Source organism: Meleagris gallopavo, chromosome 15 (genome assembly GCF_000146605.3).
Source record: "Meleagris gallopavo isolate NT-WF06-2002-E0010 breed Aviagen turkey brand Nicholas breeding stock chromosome 15, Turkey_5.1, whole genome shotgun sequence".
Lineage (NCBI taxonomy): Eukaryota > Metazoa > Chordata > Aves > Galliformes > Phasianidae > Meleagris > Meleagris gallopavo.
In genome coordinates this window covers 10308495-10326757 of record NC_015025.2, presented here as the reverse complement: position 1 = coordinate 10326757, position 18263 = coordinate 10308495, and positions in this window count along the sequence as shown.

Sequence of the window (18263 nt, the reverse complement as noted above, 5' to 3'; positions counted from 1 at the left end):
TTTTTGTTGTTGTTGTTGAAGAGAAATCACTAAGCTCATATTCTCTAACTGGTTTGCACTAAGAGCTCTATTCTGCAAAATGCCAAGTGATCTCAACTGTTGCCCAAGCTCAAGTTGCTAAGGATGTTGCCAGAACTGAGTCGAGAGAATCAGATTTGGGCCACAAGTGAGGAAGTCAACCTCCAGCTCATGTTAACTGATCTCTTCAGGCAATGGCTCTTGGCTGGTGAAGGGTATCCTTTGGCACCACAAATGGTATTGCCACACAAGAGCAGTTGTACCTGGAGCAGCTTTTCATCTGTAGGGCCTGCATCTCTTGCCCTGGTAGGTGGTGTGCTGAGCAGGAAGGCAATGGAGAGTGCTCTGCTGGTGGGGCAGCTAGCCAAAAAATTCCACCGCCCTCCCTGAGAAAGCCAAAGGCTGGATGCCTGCCAAATGAGTGGAAATCTCATGCTCTGATTCTGACCCCCATCTTAGAATCATAGAATCATTAAGGTTGGAAAAGATTTCTAAGATCCTCTAGTCCAACCATCCACCTACCACCAATGTTGCCCACTAACCATGTCCATCATGCCACATTTGCACATTTTTTGAATGGAAAAATTTCCATCAAAAGTGACTCCACCACCTCCCTGGGCAGCCTGTTCCAGAGGGGATCATTTTCTTTATGAATAGACAAAAGCTATGCTACACCATCACTAAAATCCCAGTCCTCCACTCCACTAGCTTGGCAGGTCTCTGTGATTCTCAGAAATGCGAATAGGAGAAAGACTTAGGAAGTAGAAAATGTGGTGTGATGCTTGTCATGAAGAATCTTCCCCAACTCCTGCTACTGATACGAAGGAGTCCGCCCGGCTCAGCCCCAGCACAACTGTGTCTTGGAGAAGCTGCTTTCCAGGCCCCAGATGGTGTGGGAAGAACTCAGCTCACTCCACCCCTTCCTGGGAAACCAAAGCTGAGAGTTGGATGTTGTTTTACAAGAGAGGTGCCCCACATCTGGAGTGACCTCATGGACACCGAATTTAATAAATTAAGAGCGGGATCAGGACAGTCATTCAGATGTATTGGGTGGGGCTGCCAGCTGAGATCATTTTGGATCCAGAAGCAGGTTCATGTCCCAGCTAACAAAAGAAGTATTGGTTTACTTGGATCTAAAACTGGCTTGAATATCTGCCTACCACTCACTCAATAGAATGTTTTAGTGCTAGAAACCATCTTGAAGAGGGTGTAAATACTGTGCACCTTTGCATTTAGTGTAATAAAACGGTTCCTGGTCAGCTACCCTGTCAGTGAAGAATTATGCATCCACCGCTTTGCATGATTAATCAGATGTCAGGATGTATGTGCACTCCCAGCATATCATCCCATGGCAGGCAGCAGCGCATTTACAAATGCAGAGAAAAAAAAGAAAAGAAAAGAAAAAAAGCAATAATAGGAAAAAGAATTATTTTTATGTGTACTTGTCTTAAGACATATTTTTCCATTCAGTAATTTGAAAAAAATACCCATCTGGAAAAAATCATATTATGGACAAGGCGTGTCATGACATTTACTGCAAATATTTTTGCTGCTAGTATCAAAACCAGCTCTTTGCTCTATCAAGGGCTGAATATTCATATACACATAAATGTTCAGTAAATAAAAGGGCCTCTGCAGAAACTCAACGCTGGGTGATCCTGTACTCTCAGCATTCACATTTTCATTTGTTTATACTTCTCTCAAAACCGTATTTTTTTGCATCTCAGATGTAAGTGCCTGTAGCTCCTTTCTAGTAAACGGCACTACTGTAGAATAAGTCCTGATGTTCATAAAGGTATCAGGATGTTTTGAGGTCATGAGCATAAATGAGTCAAATTTTCCAAAAGGAGAAGATTAACAATCATGGGCAACCCAGTTCCGCCAGCAAAAGAATTGAAACACATGCCGTGTACACCAGGTTCTGGGAGGCAGCAGGCAAGGAGCCCAAATGGCTCCTGTCATCTTCTACCTTGTCTGGAGCCTCATCACAACACAGCCCTCTGCAAACCAGCAGCTCTTATGCCCTGAAAAGGAAAACGGAAGCCGGGTGTCAGCAGCTGCATCGTGATGGCAGAAGGAAGGAAACAATATCTTTGGCCGACAGAACAAGGACAGGGCAATGGTGACACTGACAGCCAGATGTTCCCAGGTGCAGGTATGCAGATGCACAGGTTTCCTTGGGGCCAACCTCTGCAGGTCAAGAGGTTATGGGCTGTGATGCCCCCTGCCGCTTGTAGCAACACCATTCAGCACAGGAACTGTACAAACACCTGGACATCATAGGCAACAAAGGTCCCTCTAAAAATATAATCAAAAATATTAAATAAAACTACAGAAACCACAGGATAGTATTTATATATTTCTCTTTTTAATTATTTTTCATTGCGTGTTATTAGGCATTTAAAGCCTAAACTATTCTTTTTTCTTTCTTTTTTTTTTTTGGTGCATGTTTTGAGCAGAGCTTACTATTTTACAGAGAATATGTACATTGCAAATATTACAGCTACTTTAAAATATGTTGCTGTTTAACATCTCCTGAACACTGTTTCTTAAAGTGCCTTCAGAAAACCCAGGCAGCAGCCAAGCACTGAGTAAGACTTCTGCTTAGTAGACTGAACAACTGTGGGTATACCAAAATCTCCTTGAGATGGGAACATGGGGACTCCTACTCACACCATGTTACTGCTTTGACAGAATGGAAGTGAGGTCCTTTCTATGGGAGGAGGGTCAGCTGAAATGAATCTCCTTAACAAAAATCAATACCCCAAAATTTGAAATCAGTTGATGGAACTATCTGCAATTCAACTTGCTTATTAACAGACCCAACCAATCAGCTCTATGTGCTCCCTGTTGCTAAGTTGCCTCCACAAACAAATTGATTAATTGATTTTTATTTTTTTTCCCAAGGCCTTTTAGTGTATATATGAGTCAGGCAGCTATGATTTCATTTTGCTTGTCTACTCAGCACTGGCTTTATATATCAGTTTATAATCCCAGTTCTTCATCTCATAGATCAACAGTGTCATCTGCAAACTGACAGACAGAGAGGTGGACCCAAAGAAAAACTTCAGTTCCCCAGGAAGATGAGAGAAGGGGGGGCTGGATGTCAGTATGAGGCTGGAAACCACCCACCCCTTCCATGAATTGGGAGAACTTGGGCCAGAACCCATCCTTATGGCTTCAGGTTTGAGTTGAAACTCAGAAATAAATGAATAACAATTTGGATTTTTCTTCTAGTTGATTCTGACAGATCTTGACTGAAAATCTGTTTGAACAGGCTAATATTAATCTATTTTTGTAGTTTAGGCCAAATTCCAGTGAGAACAACTTCTGAGATTTTAGAGATATCACACAGCTCTACGTTTCTGTTTGCTTTTAAGTCTTGTTTAATTTCACCTTTCCAGAAAGGCTGCCTTTGCAGATACTTGTGGTGTCCTTATAACTGGACCTGCTTAAAGCTGAGTCTGCTTTGTTCTGTGTGTTCCTGCCTGAGAATTCACCATCGTGATTCTGAAACTGTGCTCCAAACGGCAGGGAAAAAGGCTGCCAATGTCAGCCCACTGCAGTTTCAGAAAAGAGGAATATTTCCTCCAGTACACAAACAAAATTAAACAAACAAATCATGGGAAAAGATGGAAAAAGAGGGAAAGTTGAACCTTTGTGGGGTTAGCAATAAAAAAGGAGAGACAACAGGTCAGGTCTGGAGCTGACATAGCCAGAAAGGAGTGAGAGCAACCATTTATGCTTCATTGTAAATAGAGGAAAAAAACCTATTTTTTAAATGGAAATGGAAATACAGGATGGGCACTGTGACCCACAGTTGCCTCATATCGGTGCTGAGACAAGGGGAGGCATTCAATACCTTTTATAAATTTCTTAAACCCAATTTCTCTTTTGAGTGTGCTATGTGATGGGCTGTCTTCAGAGGTAAGAGAAGCATTTTGCTGAATGGCTTTAGAGGTTTGTTGTCATTAGAATAGCATTCGATTCCTTTAAAATGGAGGTTCTCTGGGCTGTTATTTATTTGTTTACTTAATTAGTGCTAGCTGTATTAAATGAATCTCCAGTCTAAAAGCTGAAAGGAAAGCAGTTATGTTCTAGGACATAGCTATTGTTATACCAATGTGAGTGGCAATTCCTCCTGTAGAAACGTATGAATTTACTGCTGGCATGTGTCTTGGCAGCAGGCTAATGGGGGAATGCATCAGTGGAAATTGATGGTATTTTTAGGAGACTGGTGAGATGGGCTTCTCTACTGGATGTCCGAGTAAAGAGATCAAAACCCAAATGTTCCAGCCAAAGTCTGAAGGGCTTTTAATTGTAAAAACATGTAATTTCTGTATTGGGCTGCAAGCAAAAATTGGGGGATCCATGGGGTTTTGACAGTTAAAACCAGCAGTTTCAATTTCTTAATAGTTTATGTGCTGATGCTTCACTTCAGATACTTCTTTCCTTTCTTTCCTCTTTTACTCCATTTAGAAGAAGCAACTGGAAAATGCAGTAGTATCTGTTTTGTTTAGGAATGGTCCCTCTCTATCTTTTTTCTTTTTTTTTTTCCATAACTCTTCAATTGTACACAAACAGAAAAGCAGTGAAACGAAAGCTAGGAAAAAAAGGTAGTTAAACCATAGAGGAAAAAATTGTGGAATTGTCACTCATTTCATCACACTCAGTGGTAAAACGTAGTGAAAAAGAGCAAAAAAAGTAAAAGCCTTAAAAAATAACTCCAGATATTTCTATGTGAAAAGTTTTGGATGAAAGACCATGATATTTTTTCAGTCTTCTTTTTAGATTTGTTTAAATCACTTATAGTGCTATTAAGTTAACTTGGAAACATGAGTGTTAGAGTCAAGAGGTTCAAAATTTGACCTTTTCAACAGAGAATTGAATTTCCAGAAGGATTTCATGGTTTCTGGTAGACAAAGATTGATGTTTTTGGGAGTCCAGGCTTGGACTAAGTTTGGGTTTTGAAGCTGAAAACTAGCAAACATTATTTCTGTTGATTTTTGGCTTCACAGCAGCAAACATCTGATCCATTCTCTCAGTTTCCAAAAGCATCACAAATAATTGTTGCTTTAATAAGCTGTTGGTCCTTTTCCCATTTTAGGTTAGGTGCAAAAGCAAAACATCAGTGGCTAATTTGGGTCTTGGGATTTCATCCTGAACTTATCCCAACATTCCGAAGTGTTAATCTTCAGACATTTGGCTTTTACCTATCTCCAGTCAAAATATGTTTTGCATGACTTCATCACTTAACTGCCTTCAATTTACTTAGCTAATTGTTTGTTTCTTCCTTTATTCTCAAAGTAATTAAAAGTTAATTCTCTCCATAGATGAAACAATACTCTGAAGCAGAAAAAACATATTTTATTACTACCAAGGATTCTGTTATTGATTCTAACAGTACAATTATGCATATCTTCAAGGTGATTCAAAGTAATGATGTCCTTTCTCTGTAGATTTGATGTCTCACCAAACATTTATTGAATATTTCACCTAAGAAAAAGGACGGACTAAAGCTTTGTGCTGTAGTGAATGTGAGTATTACTTCAGCTTTATATATCAGCAAACAAGAGCCTAATATTGCCAAGGGAGATCTATAAATGTTGTCTTGGCATCCCTATATCCAGCCAAAGGATGGTGGGCCACAGCACTTGGGACAGTGCTGATGTCTGGATCCCATGAGCTGGGACAGCCCTGGGCTGTGCGCCAGTTCATACAGCAAGAAGGATCCCAGAGCAGAATGCAAAAGAAAGGTGACAGACCCATGTATATTTAGGGAAGGAAAAGATCCTCAAATTAACACCCATCCTTTGGATGGTTGACAGCATCAGATCATCAGCAGGATATGGCTTATCCCTACTGCTGCATGATGCAGCTCTGGCTTTCCCTGGTACTTGCTATGTTGGTTTTTTTCCCCCCTCTTGACACTTTGACCCTCATATACATATCTTTGCTATACTAGAAATTTCTTTTATGTATCAAAGAAAGGAGCCTTAAAAGGTCCCTCCAAATGCCAGAACCTCAGAAACAGTGGAGAAATGTAGCGTGACATTCAAGTTTAGGCATGTTTTTTCCTTTGACTGCATTTATTTTCATCTCTAGAGGAAAGAGGGACCTTTCAATACCAGTCTTGTAGAGTGTTCACTTGCTTTTTAGAGGTAGGGTACTAATTCTGCCACCCCCAAGAGTCAATGACCTCTATCCCTCAAAAATCAGACAGACAAAAACACCCATCGTCATTAATCTTAAACTTTATCTCTAATTATTGCGTCAACAAAACAACCTTTTCTTATGCCACCCTTTGATACGCTGGACATATGTCAGAAAGACATGGGCCAACCATATCTTATCTTACATTCAGAAGAGTTATCCAGAAATGTACCTTCATTACTGCGACAGTCATGTCAAAAAGAATCGATTTATTGTCAACGCATCTAACCCTAACAACGTTAATGGACTCTTCAGAGATCCTCTCCTTCTCATTTGTTTCCTGCATGCCTATCAAAGAGACAAAGCAAGATAGTTACCAAGCTCTGGGGAGTGATGTGTGTATGTATTAAGAGAGTCCATGACAGCTCCTTGGGCTGCCTATAATGAAGTGAGGTGGGGGTGCAAGAGGAGGAATTGGGACGAGGTTCCTCCAGCTCTAGGACAGACCTAGAGCAGAACTTCAGCTTTCTCTGCTGCTAGATTTTCTGTAACTTCAACAGTACTTTTGGGAATTAGTTAACGATGAGGTTGGTTGCTCTATAGGTTACCAATATATGGAAAGCGTTTACCCATGTTTCAACTTTACGTATCTATTTGTGGTTCTGATGCAGGCAAATGCTTGAGCTAGTGGTGCTCAGCACTGCTGTGAAGGATAGATGTCCTCTGGAACTGTCAGAAGGTGAATGTTTGATATTGGGCAGAAGCGGTTCCTACATTGTGTCTGTGCCAAGTCAGTCACTGGGAAACCTATTCTGAGAAAGACTCTGCATTCCTGTTATGAATGAATTCACTTTTTGCCAAAGTATGACTGGCTGTCTGGTGCTAATCAGCGGTAACAGGATGACCTTTGCAAGTGAATAGAGCAAAAGGCAATTTGTCTCACAGAACTTGTACAACTGTGTTGTTTGATGAAACAACATGATTATAATCTTCCCACAAAGGCACGTAAACAATTAAAGTAAATCTCCCTCATATGTTGTGAGGTGTTTACATAACTCATCCTTCTCTCTTATCGAGTGATGTGTACAACACACTCCTGACTTGCAGAACTTGGATTGTATAACCTTAATCAAACCTGATAAACAAATGTTTCCTATAATGCTGGAACAACATCAAAACAAGTCAGCACACATTTATTTCTGCACCTAGATTCTGTTTTAAAAGACTTTCAGTTGCCAGTATGCAGTTCTAGAAAAAATAAACTAGTGGACGTGCAGAAATGTACGCTATTTCTGAGAGTGTAGATACTCCCCATTGGTGCCTGTTCTACTATTTGCTTTGTCCCAGCTGCCAGTCTGGGGCTTGAGTTTGTCATTTGAACAGTGACTGGGAGAGCCAGGTTGTTGGCACTTGTGCTTTTTATTTCAAGTCAAATCTATCATGAATTTATTTGTTTACCAACATTTTATTACCAAACATGACATGAAGACTTCTACAGTCCACCTCAGTGGTGTCCTGCTGTGTCTGGGCTCGGTTCATTTGAATGTTATTTCACAGGGAGCAGAATGATCAAATTTCTCATATAACCCTAAGGTCTGAGTCTTGAAAGTTCTTTCTTTTTTTTTTTCTCATCTCACTTTATGTGGGAGAACTACAAAACTTATTTCAGTGCACAGGAAAAAGTGTGTTAATGTGCCAACATCAAGTGAATTCCATGAGTCTTCTATTCATTAAACTCCCAGTTCCTCTGCATATAATTTATGTCAGTTCAGTTATGCTCCTCCAGGGTACGCTGCTAAAAGAAAAAAGAAACAGGTATTTAGCCAAAAAGAGGTGGTTTTGGCTCCAGAAATCAACTTACACCTACTGACAAAGGAAAAACAGACATGTTTTGCCAAAAAAACAAATAACCAGACCTATTTTTAAAGCTTACAGTTAGAAGGTATAACATTTACATTGTTCTTCAGAGATTCCCATTTCCTAACATGTGCTGAATAAAATATTCCTCCTCGTGATGAGCCTTGCACATCCATGGTGCAGCTCACAGCATCTAGTCGTGGCTTCATGCGTGCACAGGACTGTTCAGTGACGAATCTGAACCAGACCTTGGGCCCAAATACAGCACAGCAGCTGGGAATGATTAACTCTGCACCCAGATTTTGACCTGGGCTCACTGATAGTGAAGCTGGCTATTGTAAGGCAGTCTGGATCCAAAATTCCGAGCCAAATGGAGTAATGTTATATAACGAAGGGCTAAATTACTTCTGTTCATGGAAAGTACTTTTGCTGCTAGCAGAACTTTGAGATCGCTGCTCTCTTCTCCCCCAGCTTGGGCCCCCTCCCCAGAACCAGCCAGGTCCTCCTGGGTCTCCTCAGATTTGGGGGCTGGGGAGAGTGTGTGAGGCTGATTGGCTTGGAGGCATCGGGTTGCAGGGAGCCGTGTGTTAGGCTCGCTCTCTAAGTTAATTATGCTAATTGGAGCACTGAGATTCCTCAAACCTGCCACGTTCAATACGCCTGCTTCCTCTTTGGCACAGCGCAGACCCAGCGCAGTGAGAGAGCCTCTGCAGCCCTACGGACAGAGGAGCAGATGATGGTTGGGGAGAGGGACCAGTCCTTGGTCCCTTGTGATGGGGGTGAGAGGGAGATGTGCTGTAAGAAAAGCTGAACCTCATTTGTGGGTTCCTGGCTGCACCGATGTGACTTCCCTCCATAAATTCTGGCAGGCTCCGAAGCCTCCTTTATAAAAGAATGTGAGAGCTGGAGAAACTCTGAAGACAGGCTCTGAGTGGGTGGGAGACTTGATTAATTGCAATGTCAGACAAAAAGAGAAGGGCATATTTTAAAGTAACAGCAAGACCTTTCCACAGAAATAAAGTAATTCTTAAATCTGCTCTGTTCCATGGGCATTAATCTCAAGTCCCTCCTAGAAAGAGCTGATGAGGGCTGGCCAGGGGAAAGCAAGAATAGGATCTGGCCTGCAAGCTCTGAGAGAAGCAAGGTGAAACAAGAATGCTTTTCCTTCTCCAGTGCGTTCCATTGACAGGCACTGCGATAAACCTCTCCTATTGGAGCAGTGTGCTGTGCTCTCGCCTCTGCCGGCTCTATTTGTGTCTTGTACGTGTTCATCTCACGCCAATGGTACAAATAACACTTTAAAGCAAAATTATGACAGGTTACCCTGAATTTACATTTATTGTTTTAGTATGTGGAACTATTGTGCAAACAAACAAACAAAAAAACAGGGAATGAATTGTTTTCAAAATCATCTCCTCAATGAATTTATTTTAGGGGAACTCTGTTATGCAGAGTTATAAAGGAAAATATATGGTAAATAATTCAGGTTGGAGCCCCCTCCCCCCGTTCCTATGCATCCATTCAATACGCAGCTATGAAAGGGGTGGATGGGGAGGGAGGAGCCTTTCCTATTTTTGTTTGGTGTGTCCACCAAAGTCCCATTTCTAATCTCAGGGGAGGAACAGAGCTGGAGACAGTGAAAGCATATACTGTTAATGCATCATTTGCAACAATTGTCTGTGCTCTGAGAAGTTGCATGGGTAAATTTTGCAGAAATGTCAAATCCCATACGTGTGGAAATAATGAAATAGACTGCAGAAGCAAAAAATGCACTATGGGACATGTGCAGCAACATGTACAGGTTAACATGTGCCATCTACCTGGTTTTGATTTAATTTTCTTTTGATGGTTTTAAAGATAAAGCTGGAAATAAAAGAACATGGTTCGGAGATCATTGGTGTCAATGGGAATTGCTTAATTCACTTCAGTAAGCTTTGGTGTCGAAGAAGAGAATTGGGATGCAAGTTGCAACCCATTGAGGCCAGTAGAAAGACACTAATTTTAGTGAACTCTGAAGTGAATCATGAACATCAGACCAAAGCAGACTATTTGAGTGGGGAGGAATTAAATGCAGATGTTCAGGGAGCAAAGCTCAAAACATATTCAGAAAAAAATATTATTATATTTAATGAATGTTCACCTGTCATCAGATAAAAGTCCTCAGATTTTAGTGGAACTGATGCAAAAGTTATGGAAAGTCATTGTGGCCAAATACCTAAACAGCAGTGTCTCCTTCACTTAACAGCCCAGGACTGACTATGAAGCTCTTAAGATACAGACTGACAAGCTATTAAGACACAGGCTCAGGATGGGCTTCCCTTGTTCACGATGATGATAGGCTATTTAGTGAATATGCCAGAGGAGCTGCAGAAGAGTGCTCTCCTTTAGCTGTTAATCAGCTTACCAGTTCTTGCACAGAAAATGCTATATTCTGGACTGTGATCCTGGCAAATAACCAAACGGGAAGTGGATTTTCAGATGCTTATTTTATTAATCTTTAAATATCACCTCGCCAGGACTCCAGGTGCTGAGTGGTTTATAATACTCTAAATTGTAATCATGGATAATTTTTAATCCTGTGCACACATTCCCTGCTGCAGCTGAATGGGGATCTCGGTTACTGTAAAATGGAGAAGAGCTGCCTACTTACAACAGATCTGTTCCTACTTTCTGGCACGGCAGCCCAAAGGATATTTCCTGCTACCCCATCAAGTCCTTGCGTGATTCTTAAAATACCGTACGAGTCTGAGAGCATTTGAAAGGAGGAGAATGACACAGACTTGCACGTTCCTGCCCCTGGCACATCAGCCAAGTGGGACCCAATCCAACCACCTCCTGTAGTTAAATGAAGAACTTGACGAATTTTTGGATCAAACCCAGGTAGTGAACTGCCTCATATTAAGAGCTGTTTCACTTATCTTTGAGTTGTATTTCCCTTATTTTGTTTCTGCACAGATAGTTATTTGCTTGAGGGCTGGAGGATTCACAAACCAACAGCATTTGAGTTTTTCAGTGCTGTCTTTGGTGTCAGCCACGTTTCTACAAGGAACTTCAGGGCTATGCATTATGATACTAAGTTTATAATATTAAGTTTATTATGTTGGCACCATACATATTTACAAAGGACTTTGTCTCACCCTCTTCTCAACATTTATTAACTCAGGGGTACAAGGCACAGACTTGATTCACCTATTGACTGTGGCTTCCTTCCAGCAGAGGGAAGCTGCTATAAGATGATTTTATAAATTACGGAAAGGATTGGATATAGGCTTTCTTGATTGAAGAGTAAGTGTTGGCGGTAGAGGAGTGGGTCTGGCAGCTGGCAAGGTTTGGGGAGATGGTGGGGGAATTTCACTGCAAATTGAATTATAAGAGGATCTATGTGATAAGAGGAAGCCTCCTAATGGAGGTTAGTGCTCATTCCCTGTGAAAAGCCATCAAGGTTTGGATGGCTGGCACTTCTAATTCTGTTAAGTGTCAAAATCGATGCTTTATGGGCCGGTAGGAGCCAGGCAGTGGCCACGCCTATGCTGACATACCAATTTGGTACAAGGAAGGGACGAGAAAGGGACTTCCCAGAATAAAAGAATGAGATGTCTCTTGAAATTTAATTTGCTTAATAAGGTTTTAAAAGCATTAAAATCAACTCTATTAAATAACAGGGCCATTTCCACCCTCCTTCTAAAATAAACCTCAAGCTTCGTTTGCAGTTTTCCACTTGTAAGCGACACATGTAAGTGAAGGGCCTGTTGTTGCAACCCTGGAATGCTCCCAAGCAAATGATGCTTCTTTATTGAAAGCAAATGAAGAAAAAAGGGAATCTGTCAAAGAGAGAGAACGGTTTAATTGGATTAAAACCTATGAGCATGTACAGTAGGAGAGGAGAGAGCTCCTCTATCCCTGGTTCCTGTGGAGAAGGCAAGATTACTGGGGTGAGGCAGGAGCTGTGCGGCACAGCACAAGCAGCCATCCAGCGCCTGGTGTTAGCCAGTGCTGGGGCCCCAGAGGAATTGCCGTTTTCTTCTTGGTGGCTGGGGAGTTCTCCCTGGGAAAGGTGGCTGGCAGTGCTCATTAGAGGGAGTGTGGGTCTCCTCTGGCACTGAATGCAAATCAAGGAGCAATGTTTGTGTTTGTGGTTCATTAGCAGTCAAGTGGTTTGTCCAAAATACATTTCACTTTTTCTCTAAAGGGACAGCCTGTAGATTCAAGCCTGAGATTTCTTATGCATTTCAAATGACTGACTCCAGCCCTTGTCTTTCATCCCTGTGCTGTTATTTAAAAGAATGCTGAGTTTTGGATTCCTTCTCATCTGCTTTTAAGGAAGCACGAACTTTGCATGGGAAGGGATAGGCATGCTTTGCAGCCAAGACAGAAGGATGCAAGAAGTCACCTGGTGCCTTGCTCCTGAGATATATTTGGACAAACGATCTTTGCACATTCAGTTTTACTGCAAAGCCACAGCTAATAATGACCCAAAGTCAAATCACTCTGCCAAGATATTCCTGAGATCTTGGGGTGGTATTTCATTTTAGACGCCATAGATGAAATTTCTGAAGGGCTCAGTGTTTTGGATGCTCTGCTCAACTGTGGGTCCAGAGCCTTAGAAAGGTGGGTACTCAGCCCCTTTTTCTATAATGCTTGCACTGTGTTGATTTCACACTTCTGAAACCTGGATCTTAATATAGGTTGAAACCCTGAGGCCTGGGACCTGGGGTGCCTGGCCCTGAAATGCTGCTGCTCCTCACACTGTGCCAACAGAGGAGCAGGAAAGAAAAACTTGGATGGGGCTCAGAGAGGCAGGGACAGGCTAGCGAGGAAGGCTCGGTGGGGGAAGGGGCTCTAACTTGAATAAGAAGCATTTGGAGCCAAACCAGCAGCAGATTGTGGTACCTTCTTAATTCTGTGAGCCACACATGAATGACCTTTTTGTCTGCCTCCGCCTGCCTGCAGTGGGGGGTTCCCCCCCTGCCTTTCCCCACCACACACACTCATTGATAATATACATGTGCTAAATAGGATTAACTCTCCCTCATCTGCATGAGTTGTTCCTCTTCCTCCCGCCACTCAACCCCCTCTCCCCTCCGCACCCCTCAGCCCCCCAGCTCCTTCTGGAGCTCCATGTGGGCCTTGTGTGGAGTTTAGCTCCCTCATTGTAGGGCAGCTGGTAATGTGAGCGGGGCTGAAAAGCCGGCTGTCAGGCTCAGTGCGCAGGAAGAATGGGCGGACGTCTGCTCTGCAGCTTTCCCTTTGATAGACGAGGATAATCCCTGCTATGAGAAGGCTGAGTCAAATGGAAAGGGAGAGCGAGCCCAGCGCCCTCCCACAGCTCCGCAGCAGCGCAAATTGCAAATCCTGGGATTTGGGGCGGGGGTGGCTCATCCCGCTAAGCGCCTTGTGACGGATCCATTTCTTCCCGGAGATGTCTCTTTCTGGGAGGGAGGCTGCTAAGCCGGCTCTCTGGAGGTGCCCTTTTGGCAGCCCGAGCGGAGCATGGGCACAGAATGGCTCTGCGCTCCACATGGGCTGCAGGCAGGGTGATGGGGACAGGGCCACGCTCCCTGCATTTCTGTTTGCATCAAGAAGTCAGAAAGTGAGTCCTGAGAAAGGCTCTTTGTTTTTTGAGGGCTGAGATGACCAGATCAAGGCTCTACAGCCAGTTTAGCAAGAGGGCAAGGGGAATCCTGCTGCCAAGGTGGGAGCTGGGTTTTTAGTCTCAGTCCCAGCAAAAGGGATGTGATGGGTTAACAGTGTCCCATCTGCTAACGGGGGTATCTCATCCCTAGGAGGAGGCAGAACTGTGGTCCACAGTCCCTTTCCAACTCAGGCAGTGTGGAAACTTGGGTTTCATCACTCTCCTGGATGCTTCACCCTCAGTCAGGTTGAGTGTCTGTGACCGTATCTCACTTTCTACCAAACAATTTTGAAAAGCCTTAATTTTGCAATGCTCATATGGCACGAAATGGTAACATAAAGCAATCAGAAATGAGCTTTGTTCTTCTCTGCATGTAAGTTGTATGGGGTTGGCATTCCCTAGCATGTGCCCAGAGATTTATGACAATGGTCAGGCAGGATATGAAATAATTTTATTCACTGATGTTTACAAAAATCTATGGTTTAGAACTTGGGCCAAGTATTACCATGTTGCTTGGTAACACCCCTGGCACACTGAGAGAAGAAAATGAAGCAGAGCCAGAACGCAAACCAGTTGAGAAGCAAGAAGGGCTCTTCAGATGAATTAAGAGTTTCTTTAGCATATTCTGTTAAATCTGTTCATCTACTCTTGGTGCATCCAGTCTTTTAGATGTATAGTTTAGCTCCACAGTATACACCTTGTTTCCTCACTTTCCTCGATGCTGAATATCTACCTGTGCTCAAAGAACATTTCTGATGCAAAATCTTTGGTTTCATGTTTCCCAAAAGTTTTTTTAAGCCTCCATTTCCTGCCAGCCTGGGAGGGCATGGAGGAAAGCTGCTCTCTCAGTGTCCTAGGACCTGTTCATTGGGTGTTCTACCCAATGGAATTTGGACATGGAAAGGCATCACAAGCAAATGGGTGGCACTGATGGAGCATTTGAGAACCTGGAAAAAACTTTTGTTTCCAGTTCGGCTTTCAGAAGAGGCAAAAGGCCAAGAGCTTTCGTATTACTTACTCCAACCCATTTTCCCATCTTTACTTGAGGCTCACACAAAAGTGGCCCTTGCTGAGCCCTGCAGATGGATTAGCAATCAAGCATACAGCTGCACATACCTGGCACTCAAGCATTAGTGCTCGCCAGCCTCCTCAGAGCCGATCTCATTTGTATGTTTTTGGTGCTGGAATGTAGGAGTGGGTGGAAGGGCCAGGATGTGAGAAGCATCCACAGATGTTTTACAAGAAGAAAGTGAATCTATAGCTTAGGCAGTCTGATTTACTTGAATCTCCAGACTGATTTCTTGGAGGGGTTTGGTGATTTGAGTTTCACTGGAATTTCTGATGGAGGTTTGGGCTGTAGCTTATTTTATTAGAATTGATTTTCCCATATCCCTTTATGTAAGCTTCCTCTCCTTCTCTTGAGGCCATCCTGATCATCTGGACATGAGTAACTGACCTTCTTGCAGAAGCAGTGAGAGAGATGGCAGCTTGCCTCCATATCAGAGTCTTGATTGTGTCATAAACAGTTTCATCTTTATCAAGCTCAATATACCCTAATTAATTTGAAAATTTTGAGCTTCCTCATGATCAAAGACTTATCTATCAAATGCCAGCTAACTATGAGCATAGGCCATACTCCTGGATCTGAAAGACAAATTGCATCAAGTGCATGAGGTGCTCTTTGTGCAGCCAAATCCCTGTCTTTGTCCAGGTGTTTGGAACCAAGGTCAACAAAATACTTTGGGAAAGATGCCGCATGCCTGAATGCACATACCAAGTTGTAAAAATCTGTGAAACTCTTTCATAGAAAAGTAATGGACAGGCCTCCCCGTAATGCAAAGCAGCCTGTGTTCTGTTTGCACTGGAAAGCCTGGAAATAGAGTGAGGTCTGTGCTGGCACACAGAAAATCTTGAATCCTCACAGCCAGCAGTGCTGGCAGCCGGAGATGATCACTGTCAATAATAGGCAGGAAGATTGCACTCCATTGTTGTGGTTCTTTATTAAATTACATAATTTTCATTTTTTCCATCCTTAAGCTCTACCACGTAAAATGGTTTGTCCTGTGCAATCAAATGTGATCTTGAGCCTCAGCTTAAAAAGCCAGTAACAATGAGCATTTTCTAGAATGGAAAAATAAACAGAAAATAAAGGGACTATATAGTAATTCACTTAAATGTGTGTAGAATCTAGCAGGGAGCCTGATACAAAAACACTGAACTGTATCCAAACCACTGCTCTGAATGCATGCATATAACTTCTTGGTGCTACGGTCAACCCAATCTCCTCATCCCAGGGAGAAATATCTCTGACATGGAGATGGGTATCAGGCAAGATAATTTTCTCAGGGTCTCTACTAGCTGTCTGAGAAATATTATGGTATTTTAAGCTCCCCGGTGTTTTGTTTTGCAACGGACTCCAAGTTTTGGCATCGTGCGCCCCTGTGCCTCAGCTGGAAACAGGTAACTTCTAAAGTTATGTCAGTGCAAATGTGATTGTGATGAGGTCTGTGGAAGCCAGGATGTGGATACTCAAACATTATTCGCTTAAAACTGATAGAATAGCTTGATTAATATGATTGCTTTTAATAACATAGGAAGCTTCCGTGAGAGGACTGAGCTGAGTACTACAGAGCAGGAAAGAATCAGCACTGCCAAGTAGCAGCTTTAAGCAGCAAAACCCCCTTACCCTACTCCCCAAGAATTTGTTGCTAGTGGCTCCATGTGTGTGCCCAGATGCGATCTGCAACGCCAGCAGCTCTTTGTGTTACAAACCCATGTGCTGTGAAACTCTGCAATTCATTGCTCTATGTTTCCAACTGACTGCCAAGGCTTTGCTGTAGTCAGTGCCTTTGGATGCTCTTCTTCCTGAATCCAATTTTTGCTGGTTTTAATATGGAAATTTAAATCCAGCATCTTGCTTTTTTATCACACTATTAATGAAAGGCCTTACAGTGTCTGAATTAGAATTTCCTGCTCTGGTTCATCTCAAGTTGTGGAGAATAGTGTGAGTGGACAGATATTGGAAACACAGATCCTGACGCCTATCTTCGGCCTCTTGGTGTCCACTCCTGTTGGTTGCTTTCCATTTCTTGACCAGCTAGAAAGGAACATGTGTTGTTGAGTTTCTGTTGAAGGATGAAATACACGTCCTGCAGTTGGTATACAGTGAGTGTAGAGCACATACATCGCTGCAGAAGTGGACACTTGTGTCTGCCTGGAAGAACTGCATTTGGACTTCTTTACCCTGCTGTTCTAGCATGCTGTGGTCTGGGTGGCAACCTGCCTTTTCTGGTACTTGCCTTTTGGCAGAGCCTGGTCTGTGCCAGATGTTGGGAATTACATGGATTTCTTCTCTCCAGGAAAACAGCGAACTGGTGAAGTAGAGTGATGCCACATTAATGCCAAATCTGAATCAATCTCTTGGTCTGGATTTTGGGGGAATTCATTAGTATTCCTGCTATAATTTTTGAGGTGCCCTGGACCACATTTATAAAAGATTTCTCTCTTCAAGTAGAGATAGCAGGAAGTTATGTGAGTTCTCCCAAAAGCTGTGCTTGACATGCCAAGGATTTTGAGATGGATGGGCTGATTTTGCTATTTCTTTCCCCTGAATGGAGAGATTCAGAACCTAGCAGCCCCAAGCAAAGAAAGGAACCAAGGGAGTGAGTCCATATATACTGAAAGGGGAAAGCAGAGCAGGATTTTGCCAGAGCTTTTTGGAAAGGATCTGGATATGAACTAGCAGTTCACGCTGGAAATGTTGTTCCACTTTTTTAATCCTTTTTTCCCCTTCTGCCTCTTTGTTTGGTTTTGTTGCATTGCTCCTGGGACATTCGGAGTGACAATAAGGCAATTGTTCCTTCAGGAACAGGGCTCAATGAAACAGTGCAGAAAAAGTGACATGGCAAGAAAATATGACAAATACGCTTTACTTCTCTGCGGAATACTGCCATTTCCTCAGTATGTATTCCTGAGCAGAAAAATATCCATCAAGATATTGATTTTAAACAAGGTGTTGCCATTTGTGTATTCTCCTTTCTGGAGATATAAAGCTCAGATCTCTCTTGCCTGCCCTGCAAAGAGAAAATGCACCTAATATCAATTACATTTTTAATCTCTAAGACCTAGTCTCCAAATGTGTTTGTGTCTGCGTATACACACAAACAGTTTTCCCTTTGTCTTCCTATCCAAAATGCAAAAGCATCTCAGATGTTGTGATTCTTCCTTGTTTCTCCCCCGTGGGAGGATGGAAACATGTAACATTATCTTCTAGCTGCCTACTGCCTGTCTCCGAAATTAGCATTTCAGTGACTGAAAGGTAGTTAGTTTCCACACACACACAAAAAAAGAAAGAAATGGAAGGTTAGTACAAGGCTGACACTAATAGTAATAGGAGATGAGGGAGAGGATATGGGACATGTTGGATTACTAAATGAAAACCGTGATTTTACCAGTCGTGCTAACAGAACAATGAAAGGGGCTTTTACAGAATAAATTAACTCTTTGGGTTTCTGTAATTAGCTACCTCAGGAAGGAAAAGCCTCAAAGGGCACGTTAAAATGGATAAAAGAAGGCTCTTTTACCATCCTAATTTTTTTTATTA